Below are 13,892 nucleotides of genomic sequence, written 5' to 3'. Positions count from 1 at the left end.
GCTTATTTCTTATATGAACACTGAAGTATTATTCCTCTAAAGATACTATTTTGGGAGCAATAATAATAACCATTTAGAATCCTTAGAATGTCAAAGGTCTCTTTACATTTGACATCCCAGATTTCTAGCTAAGACCCTGGGAGACCTTTCACAGAGATTATCTTATAGTTATCATGAAATTGTCTCTTTAAACCCATATCCACATAAGGGAAGATACTATTGCAGTGTTATTGATCAACCTTTCCCTAAGTCTTCATTAACTACTTCAGTGACAAAGTAACATAAGTTAAAGCTGCTTACAACCAAATAACTAGTCACATGGTATAGATTTTCTCAGCACCAAATCTTTCAGAATCAGTTGAATAAGATGTACTGCTAAGATGTACCAGGAATTTTAATGTATTATTGACTAAAAGAGAAATTTGAGTATGAGACTTATATGATGGTTGGATTTTGAGGCAAGCTTCCTACCATGGATGGGGAAGAGAGGTTAGGTCAGTGAAGAGATCACTGGGAATGATCACTCTGGACAAGAACTGGGTACTAAAAGGAGGCAAATGATATCCCTTTAATAACAACATTGCAAATCAGAGGGTCTAAAAGAGAAAAAGGAAGACAGATGGGAAGAGGAAGAAGATAAAGAAGACAAAGAAGAGAAAAGGAAAAGGAAGAAGAGAAAGATGAAGAAGAAGAAAATGTAGAGGAAGAAAAGTAAGAGAGAAAAGAGAAGAGAAGAAAAGGAAAAGAGAAAGAAGAAAAATAGAGAAAGAAAGAAGAGAAGGAGGAAGATAGAAGGAGAAGGAGGAAGGAGGAAGGGGAGGAGGAAAAGAAAAATCTGTTCATAGAGGAAGGCAGAGGGGAGGATAGGAGGAAAACTGGGGACATTGTTGGTGGGAAATATGCACTAGTGAGGGGATGGGTCTTGGACATTATATGACTGAAACTCAACCGTATCTCATACTGCTTCAATTAAAATATTTATTTAAAAAACTCAGCAACAACAAAAATAAGACATTTGCTTGCACTAGAAAAATAGTGCACAGAACTGAAGCATGTGCTTTGTCTGCTAGAGGCATGGATTTGATCCTCAGCAGCACAATGTCCACCAAATATCACTGGAAATCACCCCATAGAATTGCCCAGGCAATAGTTCCTGAGCATCTGAATAAAAGTTGTAATAGCTTTAACACAAATTTTAGATGGTAAAGGTAGTAAATATTTATATGATCTATTACATCCCAAATATTGTTTGGATACCAATACTATTCAATTTCCATAACAATCCTTTCTGTTAGGGGGTTATTATTATTTATTATTAATGGGAAGCAAGGTCCAGGATATAAAAAGAAACTTACCTGAGGCTAAAAAACAAGTAAATGAAAAAATTCAATTTAAAATTTTATACTGTATTTTCCTGAAGCTTATATTATTTTAATTGCCTATTTTAATCATGGACTTAGGCAACATTTGGTTAATGTCATAAATGGTGAATACTGCTTTTACTTCTCTCCTACTCTTCTTTCCTCTTTCCTTCTTTCTCCAACATTTCCTCACTGCATTTAAAATTCACTCCTCATTATTTCTGTTAAAATTCACTCCCTATGAGCTTTTAATTTTGTCTTTTCTTCTTTTTTTTTGTGCCTAGAGATAAAGATGTACCATTTTCCCTATCAACTTAATAGAAGCAACTTCACTAACAAGTAAATTTGATATGTCTATTCATTTTCAATTGAAATTTTCCTCAAGTAAAGATTATAAATATAAGTTTTATCTAAAATTCTGGGGCTTTGTAAATATTACATTAAATCAATATGACATAACCCTTCAAGACTACCTTCAAAATAATCTCTTACTTATTTTAATAAATTTAAGGGCCTTTTCCTAGAAAATTTCTTCTGAGATGAAGAAATAAATCATAATAGTAAGGTTACTCCTTACTGCCAAGTTCCCGATAAGACAATGTTTTCTAAATTTTATTAACTGTATCATAGTATATTTCTCTGAACACTGTGTTCCTCTGTGTGTATATGTATGTAAACTTCTAGATGTACCTTTCCCACTTAACATCTAACTATCCTCTTACTATTTTTATGCAAGAATTTAAAAATATAACATGTTTTTTCGAGAAAAATGAAGGGCTTTCAAAGAAAAATTATCACTTTAAAATCTTGGTTAATTTTTGGAGTGTTGCCCATTTGCATAGTAAAGGAAGTTACTTTATCTTAAAATTAAGATGAGTGTAACGCTTTTGTTACAGACATACTGATTTTCTCTCATAATCTTTCTTTCTTTGTTTGTCCAGCTCTATTTCCAAAAAAACTATCTGAATAGGAGCCTTTAAAATGTCTTACTGCAAATGACACCAAATTATATTAAAATAATAGTAGAGGAACAGAGACCAGAGCAAGCAATTGACCTTCCTTCTCAAGCCTTGCTGAAAGTAGGGATATATCATGAGGTGACTTGGTCAAAATCATCTTAAAATTACATTAAATTATATATCAGACAAAAATTATTATGTATAAGTCCTCCTCATATGTAATTTTAATTTTGCTGTTTGCTCCTAATATGCAGTTATACCAACATATTGCCCTTTAATGTTTGCTCCTAAAATGCAGTCTAACCAACATGTTGCATGCCTAGCAATATTTTTCTACCCTTTTCGTTTTAAAAAGAAATGTAACAAATAGCTTACAGAGAAGTAGTAAACTTTAAGAAGATGAAATATGCTTTTGAAATTAGGCTTTCCTTTCATTTCTAATCCAGACGGAGAGTTATCGATGGCCATATCCTGTAATATCAGGATATCAGATCAGAAATCAGACATGGTGATTTATTTCACTAGAAGAGCTCAGAGACTGCAGATATCACGCCAACTCAGATGGTAAAATTCGAAATATGGCTCATTTGCGTTGCTACATGATTCTCTTCAGTTAGAAAGGGAAGAGGTTGTATTCTTTGCAAAGACAGTTTTCTAGTGTCCAAATGGAAAGCTTAGTCGTTTGGGGGCAACCCATTGCTGTATCATAGTTCTGAGGAATGTAAGCCCTTGGGTAAATTTCAGTGAACGTCAAACTCTTAATTGATCTGATTCATCCATATGCACATACACAAGCAGACTTGGTAACCTGTGGTGATTGGAAAACTACAATTTGCTTCTATTAAAAGCTCTGTCACTTTTAGGTCAGAGCTGCATTTTGGAATGGTAAGCCCTCACAATAGAAAACTCTCCTGACATCAGTGGTTGTTTGTTGTTTGGCTTGTTGATGATGCTTAGCCAAGGAGACACTTCCTTTCAGATCCTGTCTTCCAAACCCCAGGGCTCTGTTCTGGGTAGTTCAGCCTAATGGAATTAAGTCTGACACGTTTCAACTCTATTTCTTGATCAAATAAACATAAAACAATGGTTTTGGGTTTCTAATAAAACTCTTGAAGCATGTGAGACTCCAACTTTCCCTGTTCTTTACACATCTGTAAATAAAGCACATAAAAGAGGAGCCCAATAGGATAAATCAACATAAATTTGAAGTCCACTGCAGCATATTAAATGGCGCAGTCGCAGTCAAAGAGAAGCTGACCCCGCGGCTTCGTGCAGTTTGAAGCTAATTGTTTTCGTCAGGATGGGAACGTCTGGAAGTCCATGGCTGTATCCCACCAGTAAGTCTCCAGTAACTGAGCTGGCCCACAGAGAATGGACCCACTTTGTAGCGACACAGCGGGCTCAGACACCACCTATTCTGCTCTCCAAACTGTCATGCATAACAACTTTATTGTGCTAAATTGAACTTGAAAGCAACCAAAGGCTATGAGAAGGAGAGGCTATGAGAAAAGCGTGCTGTCAGCGCTGGCAAAGGCTGACCTGGAAAGTAGGCTCAGAGACAGGGGAATAAAAGACCAGGCCCCATGAACACGGCATATTGTTTCATTTTAAAGTATGATTCCCATACCAGAGAAAGTAGCAAATGTGATGTAAATTTATTTAAATAGATTCGACCGCTTAAAAGTTTGCCAGCCGCTCTTATCCAACTTTCCCAGCTCTCTGATTCGTTACTTACAGTGGGAATATAATGACATATAGTCATCATTGTAACAGCTTCTTTGCAGGGGCACAATGATGATTAATAGCCAGCAGCAAATTTTCACATGGGCTCTGAAGCACTATGGCATTAAGCAGCCAAACAGTCCCAAATCCCCCTTTTCTGTTCCGCTGAAAAGTCCCCTCCTTGTACCTTGCACATAGGAACAAAGCCTATCTTAATTCCAATCAGCTTTTCCTCATTGAAAGGGAACTTCTCTTTTTCATAATTGATTCGTGTGCATTTTTTAGTGTTTCACTGAGCTGAAGCCACTTTCCTCCTTTGCTCTGTTCTGCCCCACACCCACACCCCACTTTTCTTTTTTCTTTTTTTTTCTTTTCAGGGGGAGAGGAGTGGGAAGCATTTTAACAATTAAAACAAAACAAAACAAAAAACACACCTCCGTTATTCTTTTCCAAATATTTGCTAAAGAGATTTTTTCGATTAGTATTCATTTGTGCTTAACGAATAAAAGTTTTACGACTAAAAACTCCCTCCTGGATTTCTCCATCCGGAAAGCATTTCAGTTAGAAACTGTCTGAGCTCACTGCAAGAACTTGAGTAGCAGCCGCCCAGGCGACCCCGCCAAGAGTTTCATTGAGGGAGCCCAACTCGCTCTTATTCCCACGAGAGACTCACAGCTGGAGTAAGGACAGAGACGCTCACTCTGGAAAACTCCTTTTCTCCCCCTCCTCAAAGTCTTCAGAAAGAGAAAAAAGTGACCAAACTGGAAGGCAGTGAATGAAAAACTCTTAAGCCCCACTCTCCCTCCCTAAGCATCCCTTTACCCTGTGGAAATTTTATGTTATAATTATCAACAGAAGCTCCTGTGCTCCTTGGAGTCCCGCTCTCTCCCATTTATCCTTTCCACCTCCCTTGAAAACAACTTGAATGACAGCAAGGAATTTCCACATGCAAACTTGTTTGTGTTCCTGTAATAATACAAAGGCGCTAAAGTGTGAAGTTTTAGTAGCGAACTTGGTGCATGTGTTTTCAGTCCTGACCAACTTGCCCTCATTTTTACTGATGCGCAAGGTAAACTATGGCCCTGTTGGATTATGAAGCACCTCCTTTACATTTGTTATCCTTACACAATTATTTCTAATTCTCTCAAAAGTGTTTTCATTTAAGCAAAGTGCAAAACCTGTGACTTCGTATTAAAATGTCCTCCAGGGATGCACACAAACCTAAAGGGCATGTTGTCATTATTCCATGTAGTTGTGGACTGATTTACCGGGTTGCAACTAAAAGGAAATGTGGGAATTTGCTGTCCATGCAACATCACTGACTTTTCTTGACCATTTTTATGATTTATTTTTTGGGCCACACCCAGCAATGCTCATGGCTCAGGTATCACTCCTGATGGGCTCATGAGCGGCATGCTGAGGATAAAGCTTGGGCTGGCTTAGTGCAAGGCAAACACCCTACCTGCCATACAATCTCTCCTACCCCTGTCTTGCCCACTTTTAAGAGGATAATTATGTAGCTTCTTTGCTAAGTGGCAGAAAGGAGGTCAATTTCTGAAATGAAAGATACATCGCAAACCAGATTTTAAGTGTGGCCCTCTTTTTTGGTTGTACTATATGTTCTTACTATAAATCAGTGCAATGCACTTTACTGATCAGATAAAACCACTATGCCATTTCTGATAATGACCTTTGTCTTGCTTTGATATCTGCAAATGGTGGAAAGAAGATGTTGAATTAAGAGGAGAAATTCAGTTAATTTTTCCACTCTAGTGCTTGTATTAGAAAGACAAGTAACATGTGAAGATGTGTCATTCATCTAAATTGTCTTTTTATCCAAAAATCTTACACAGGGAGCTGGATTGATAGTACAGATACTAAGGTACTTACATTTCAAGCAGCTGACCCAGATTTAATTCTGGGCTCCTTATATGGTTCCCCAAACTTTGTGATGAATAATCTTTGTCTTCAGAGCCAGGGATAAGCCCCAAGCACTACTGGGCATGGGCCCCAAACAAAACAAAACAAAACAAAAAATTTCATATAGGTATTTGTATCCTAGTGTTTGCATTATACAACCAAAGTGTCTCAGAAAGTGTTTCAAATCCATATGACAATGTCCCTTAAAATTATGTTTGACACTGGGATTTTAGTATTAATTGAGAGATATGTAATATTCATAGACAGAGAGGACTCTAACTGATAAGACTACTGACAAATTTCATCTGTATATTTTTTCTAAGATGTTATGAGGATGGGGACATGGAATTGTAACAGCAGTAATAGCCTTAACTAGTTTTAGAATTTTAGTAGGACCTTAAAACTTCTTGCATTCCATCAAACTAAAATCCATATTCAAATTCTGGAGAAATTTGCACATAAGAATCATGACTCTATTATAAGTGATCATAGAGGAGCACAGTCCTGTCATGAAACCACCATCAGTTTGAATCAAGTATAGGCCTATCCAGCCTTTATTAGTACATTTAAATTTAACCCTCTTTTAAGCTAGTTTGTACAAAATGAAAATTTAAAAGTTCATGAAAGATCTTTAATGATAAACTCTTAAGTACTCATTTTCTTTAATGTTACCACTATGTAGAAAAAGAATTAAGACTTGATGTAAGCCATCAGTTTCGTTATAGGTTACGGTATTGGATCTGGTTCTGAAACTCCCACACTCAAGGACCCTACATCTTCAATACGTAAAACAAAAGTAAAATAAAAGACATGACTCTTGAAAATATTAGGTAGGCTGCCTTTTCAACTCCAAGATTATTTTTAGTTCTTTCTTCTTTTTCTTCTTTTTTCTTCTTCTTTCTTCTTTTTCTTCTTTCTTCTTCTTTCTCTTTTTCCATCTCCTTCTCCCTCTCCTTTTCTTCTTCTTTCTCCTCCTCCTCCTTCTTCTCCTTCTCCGTCTCTTCCTCCTCCTCCTCCTCCTCTTCCTTCTTCTCTTCTTCTTCTTCTTCTTCTTCTTCTTCTTCTTCTTCTTCTTCTTCTTCTTCTTCTTCTCCTCCTCCTCCTCCTTCTTCTTCTTCCTCTCTTTCTCCTCCTCCTCCTCCTCCTTCTTCTACCTCCTCCTTCATCATTATTTCCTCATCTTCCTCTTCGTTTTCCACCTCCTTCTCTTCCTTCTTCACCTTCTCCTCCTCTTCCTCCTCCTCTTCCTCCTTTTCCTCATGGTTCTCACTTAGTAATCATTCCTGGTATTACTCAAGAGATCATAAGGAATTATAGAGATCAAGCTTGCTATGGCTGCATGCAAGCATGTGCCCTATTCACTATACTGTCTCTGGGCTTAGCTTCCAGATTCTTTTATGAACTGCTATGGACAAAAAGAAGGACCCAAGAATCCCATGTTCATTTTGTTTCCACCACTGAGTTGCTGAACATCAGAGATTTTAGGTTTTGGTTTGATATTATAGAACTGCCTTTAATTTGCCATAGTAAATTTTCTCTCTCACCTACTCCATAGCCCCCTACTAGCTTTAGAATGCCATAAAAGACTTTTTTTTCAGAGTAGAAAAGCAATCTCTTTAAAAAGAATGCTATAAAGTGAGATGTACTGTTCTTATATAACACTTTCTTACCTAGCTTAATTCTGTTTGATAAAAATAAGAAATATATTTTATGTGCATATGCTATCATGACTCCAATACCAAACCAGCTTAATAGAGACATTTTTATTACATGCTATATATATTTAGAAGATGTATACATTTATGATAGATCCTGGTTATATTCTTTCATGTTCTGCAGTTTTCAGGTCTTTATTCTGCCTTTCCAATTTTTTCTTCCTCTTTCAAACATCCAATAAAAGTGTGGCTTATTTTATTTTATTTTATTGGATTTGCATCACTTTTTGGTCTCATGCAAAAATAGATTTATAAAAAGTGAGCATATTCACATAAGATTAATCATAATTGCCTGATCATGATAGATCTTCCATCCTAATTCCATATCCTCTGCCACTGACTATATGTGACAATGGATATGTGACTTATTCACTAACGAATATTGTTAGTTAGTACTGGTCTTAGTGATTTTCCTTCTTGGAAAAAAAAGAGCTTCATGAGAAAACCTACTTACCTCCTTTTCAAAGATGTTATGAGGATCAGAACATGGAATTGTAGCAACAGTGATGGAGTAACCAAGAGAATCTTACAATAGTTGTCTCAGCCCTGATATTGGCAAGATACTAGCTAACCAACCTTGAAACAGCCACATCTAAACTTTTTGTTGCATGAAATAAGAGACTCCTATTATTCAAGTCACTTTAGTTGGAAATTCTGTTACTTACAGCCCAAAGCACATTAAGTGAATTCTTCATATTCTGATTTTTTTCAATCATTCTTTTTCTTGGTGCATGTGTCCCTTAGCTTTTCCTCAGTCAACTTGATAGGACAAACGAACTCAGACTATGACATTTGGAAAAACACAGTAAAAAAGATCTAATTGAATCTCCTTAATTTAATGCAGAGGAAACTGAGGCCCAGAAAGCAACAGTGATCTAATGACACACACTATAATCTAATTAGAACTTGACTAGAATTCTATTTTTCTGTATTCCAGTTAAATTTTTACTCTACAACACTTTTTAACCTCTCTACTACATTGTACTACCTCAATCCAGCTAGAGTTCCTTAGAAATGAGCAGAATACTTAAAGTACAGAAGTACATCTTATTCACAGAACTGAGTAAAACTAACATATTTAATTAATCAAAAAATGGTAGTTATCAGAAAATATTTGCATGAATTCCTAGGAAGATACCTATGGTCTATTTTCCCTAGAATGCAGACTTTTTTTTGCTAAATATTGTGCAGTAATATTATCTCATGTGGGTTTTTGTGTTTGTGTTTGTTTTATTTTGTTTTGTTTGTTTTGGGGTCACATCCAGTGATTTTCAGGGCTTACTCCTGGCTCAAAAATTGCTCCTGGCTTTGGGGGACCATGTGGGACATATGGGATTCAACCGAGATCTGACCTGAGCAGCCATATGCAAGACAAATTCCCTACCGTTGTGCTATTGCTCAGCCCCTCTCATGTGTTTATTTAACATTGAGTATGTAAAGTTCTAATTTCAGATAGCACACACATAATGAGTTAGTATTATTTTCAAACTTAACACTGGACAGGAATATATGATAAAATGAGTTAGTTAAATAAGTTCACATGCTATATTTTAAAACCTAGAGATACAACACTGAATCTTAAATCAGTTAACTATATGTAAGTTTGTGCATACATTAGTTGTGTAGTTAACATATGAGATAAAAGTGTGGTATGCAACAGTACAGGTGGTAGGCTCCTCTTTAGCTTTTGCTGTTTGAATCTTGCCAAATCCTGGATCACTTGCTCACAGACCCAGCATGACACTGATTTTAAAAAATTGAAGTATATTGGGCAACTATTTCTCTTGACAGCTAATATAGTTACTTTTCCAGAGACCTGAGCAATCAACATAAAGTCATATGGGTTGTATAATCAATTAAGCAAAAGTTATATAGTGTAAGACAGTTGGCATTATAAATTACTTATTTTTAAAAATTGTATTAATGTATATTAACAAATTAATCAGATTGACTATTTTAAAAGTTTAATTTAATAAAACTGAATACACTCTAACTGTTGTGCAACTATTTCCACCATTTATCTTCCTTCCCATCTTGTAAACTGAAAATCTATAACTATTAAGCAATAATTTCTCACTGACTCATTTTCTGTTAAGACCATTCTATTTTCTGCCTTTCTGAATTTGACTATGCCAAGTACTCATATGAGTGGAATCATACAATATTTGTCTTTTCTGTGATTACCTTATTTTACTGCATAGGTCCTCAAGATTCATCCATGATGTGCTATACATTATAATTTCCTTTCTTTTTTAAGGCTAAATAATAATTGTGATTTATTATTTTTAAATATCTTACATTATATTTAGTTGTTCATCTGTTGATTGTCACAGGTTGTATCTAGCTTTTCTGTGAATATAAATATGAACATTAATGTACAAATATCTATGATTTTTTAATTATTTTGGGTATATTCTGGGAAAGAAACATAATGAATTACTTGGAAATTCTTATTTATTTTTTTAAAGGACCATACTACTTAGCTGTCCAATAGTGTCTGGAACTTCAATAGCCTTACCAGTTGTGCAGAAACAGTTCACTAAAAATATTTTTAGTGGAAATTACACAACTGAGCTTATATGATATACTCATAGGTACTCAAGACCTTTTTACTATTAAAAAATTGTTAGGGGCTGGAGCAAATAGCACAGTGGTAGGCCACTTGCCTTGCAAGCAGTTAATCTGGGTTCAAGTCCTGGCTTCCCAGATGGTCCTCTAAGCCTGCCTGCAAGGAGTGATTTTTGAGTGTAGAGCCAGGAATAACCAACCCCTGAGCATCACCAGGAATGACCCACGCAAAAAACAAAAAGTTAAAGAAATTTCTTAAGTAAGAAATAATACGAGACCATACATAAGGGAAGGGAAAGCAGTGAAAATTTCTATTTAATGATTTTTTTTGTTGAAATCACTTTAATGATTATTTTCCAAAAATTGACCTATTTACACTATATAACAAACTGAATAGTAAAAATTCAATTAGAACTATGCAAAGTACATCGAAATGTAATTGAAGAAATGATACAAACAATAAAAAGTGCATGAAAAATGTTTAATATCATTAAGGAAATGCCAGTTAAAAGTGTTACAAGCATATCTATTAGAATGGATTTTTAAAAGTGAGGGGATAGGGACCACAAAGATATTATAGTGTGTAAGGTGCTTGCCTTGCATGAAGCCCATCCTGATTTTGGTCCTCTGAGTATATTCAAAAGAGGTCCTTGAGCATGGAGCCAGGATTAAGTCAGGAACATAAGTGTGACTCAAAAACGACAAAATAAAGGTAAAATAGAAGATGTGGAATCTATTTTCTTATCCCTTGAAACTCAAGGATATATTTGGTGTCTGAAGTTAGGTACAGAAAGTGAAGTGTATTTTATGTGTCTCATCTGTTGATTACTAACATACCATGTATGAAGTTTGCTACTCTGAGTTCTTCCTCAGGCAGGAACTTATGCCAAGACTTCATAAAAAGGTCTTGAGAACCTATGAATATATCAAGAGCTGTCAAACTAACTTTTTTGGCAGCTGAATGAAACTTCTTGAGAGAAATCAGAAAGCAAAATTATTCAGCTTAACTCTGTGAAATGAGTGTGGTTTCTTTAAATCATTAATTAAAAAAATTTTAATGTGGGCCAAATCTAGAAATGCTCAGGGTTTACTACTGACTTTGTGCTCAGGGTACTGACTATATACAGTTCCAGAGATGGAAACAGAGTTAGATGCATGCAAAGCAAGTGACTCCATTCCCCCACTATTAAGTTTTGAGATAGTCTGTTAAATGGCAATAAATTACCAGAATGATTGTAGACTATTATACATTTTTATACGAATAGCATAACATCTCTTATTTTCAAAAAGACTGTTTTTTTATTAACAAATAAATTCTTCATGTCTTTCCAGATAAATTTGCAAATTAGAATTATTTGTTATCATATATCCTACCCTTAGGCTTAAAAAAGTCAACTACTCTATGGATTAAGAGAATCATTGCTTTCAGTAAAAGAAACCTTCAAATGTAACTAAAATCAGTCAATCAATCAAGAAATTACTGCACGTTGGATTTGTGAAGGATTTAAAAGATATCTGGCCTGCCATGTCTTTCAAAGATTTATCACCTAGGATGTCAAACAAGGCCTTTTGCAGCAAAATGTGGTAGAATGTCTTAAGGGAAGAGAATTTTACCTAAAAATGATAAAATATGAATATCAAAGTTCTCTGAGTGATTTTGAATTACTTCATTTTGTCTCAAAGGGAAATTTATTGTGCATGATTAGCCTATTAATATTGAACATAAAAATATAATCTAAGAACTCTGATTTGCTCATCAGGCAATTTCCTTCCCACAATTTAGCCACTTCTTTCAACTCAAGATTATTCTTGAGCATATATTTTTCAAACACTTTACTTTCATTTAAAATAATCTTAGCATTGAAACAATTGTCATCCCATTAATGTTAGGATTAACAAGGTGTTACTTATTGTAATCATTTTAAAAGATTATATTTTATATGTAGTAATTGTTAATATTAACACACATTATGTCTTTTAGACAACTCAAAAGTGTTTCATATTCAAGATATGTATATTGCAATGCATCTGACTTTGTACTCAGGTGATCTAGATCCATTGCAGGTAGATATGATCCATATCTAGTCAAGAACCCATAGAAGAGAGGGCCTCAACACATATTATTGGGAACATGTAAATTAATTCTTCTGTTTTGAACATGTTATGTATTGAGTAATGAGTACATTTTAAAAAGTGTTGTCTAGTAAACTTTCTAGTGGTATGTCAAGTCTGCCTGTATTGGCTCAAAAGACCAATAGTTATCAGTTTCTAATTTTTTTTTTGGGGGGGGGTCACAGCGGACAGCGCTCAGAGGTCACTCCTTGCTCTCGCTCAGAAATTGCTCCTGGCAGGCCCGGGAGATCATGGGGAATGCCAGGATTCGAAACACCGTCTTTCCTGGATTGGCTGCATACTTGCAAGGCAAACGCCCTACCGCAGTACTATCTCTCCGGCCCCTTCAATTTTGGGGGTGTGGAGGGCTGTGGGCCACACCCAGCAGCGCTCAGGGGTTACTTCTGGCTCTGCACTCAGAAATCACTCCTGGCAGGCTCGGGGACCTTATGGTATGCCGGAAATCGAACCTCCGTCCTTCCCAGATCTGCCAAGTGCAAGGCAAACGCCCTACACGTTGTGCTACCATTCCAGCCCATCTTTTTCCAATTTCCATCTTTTGTCCAATTCAGTGACACCACATTGGAAGCTAGAAATATTGCAGTCAGAGATCACCATATTCCTTTTAATAGTCTTCTAGAACAGATTAAGTATTTATTAGCACCAAGTCTTTGTATCCAGTTCAATTTCAGGAGATTTTCTGAGTCAGGACAGGTTTGAAAAGTGATGAATTAATTGCATTTGTAGGGGAGGTCAATGTTAAGTGGAAGGAGGTGAGAATGAGTTCTTAAGAAGTGAAAGTAAGAAATTTATTTTTAAGACAGTATTTATAGAGAAATATCTATATCAATACTACCTTTATATTGATATGGTATCTTTATATGTATATGATATATTTTCTTTGCTAGCGTCTGTCAATCTTTATTGGATAAAAAGATGGTCTGACTTCTCCAAAGGAGGAAAAAGTAAAATAATGCCAAGAAGTGATTGTTCTTGGAACCGCGAAGCTCCCAAAACACAACAGAAAAAATTTCTTCATGGGAAGAGTTGTGCAAATCAGAGACTACCAGCATCCCAAAGGCCTCTCTGGGCCATTCTAACATCAGACAGTTCCAGATACTTTGAGTGCAGAAAATATCAGTAAGTGTTCGGTAACTGAAAATAAGAGTTGAAGAATAGATACTGCTAATAACGGTTTTTGGTATTTTCTTTTTATTTAATATCTCTTTAAAATTCAGTATCAATATTAATAATGTTTGCATATAACTATTCTTTGTGGGTGGTGGGTTCAGGCTCCCAAAACTGTGCCGGGGAGGATGAAAAGGCCCAGAGAACCCACCAGTAATTCAGTTTAGTACAAAGGCCCAAGAATTCAATGATATACTCAGGTCTTGTAGCACTGTAGGAGACTTCTTTCTGTCCTACAGCCATTAGTGAGATTTCGGTGAATCCACTTTTGGGAGAGTGGATAGCATGGGTGGTGAAATATGAAATATGAAGTAATGAAACAACACACAGAGTATGTGGGGTCAACA

General features: G+C 35.7%; 1 long non-coding RNA gene across 1 annotated transcript in view; it reads left to right on the top strand.

Annotated features, from left to right (window-relative positions):
- The window catches only part of LOC126001992 (uncharacterized), a 139,255-nt gene extending 125,842 nt beyond the window's left edge, over positions 1 to 13,413 (top strand). The window contains exon 3 of the long non-coding RNA XR_007492882.1: positions 13,266 to 13,413. This is a non-coding gene — a long non-coding RNA (uncharacterized LOC126001992). The remainder of the gene's footprint in view (positions 1 to 13,265) is intronic.
- The last annotated feature ends 479 nt before the right edge of the window (positions 13,414 to 13,892 follow it).

Source organism: Suncus etruscus, chromosome 2 (genome assembly GCF_024139225.1).
Source record: "Suncus etruscus isolate mSunEtr1 chromosome 2, mSunEtr1.pri.cur, whole genome shotgun sequence".
NCBI classification, from domain to species: domain Eukaryota; kingdom Metazoa; phylum Chordata; class Mammalia; order Eulipotyphla; family Soricidae; genus Suncus; species Suncus etruscus.
The sequence above is the reverse complement of the archived record's forward strand: the minus strand, read 5'-3'. Positions and strand labels throughout refer to the sequence as shown.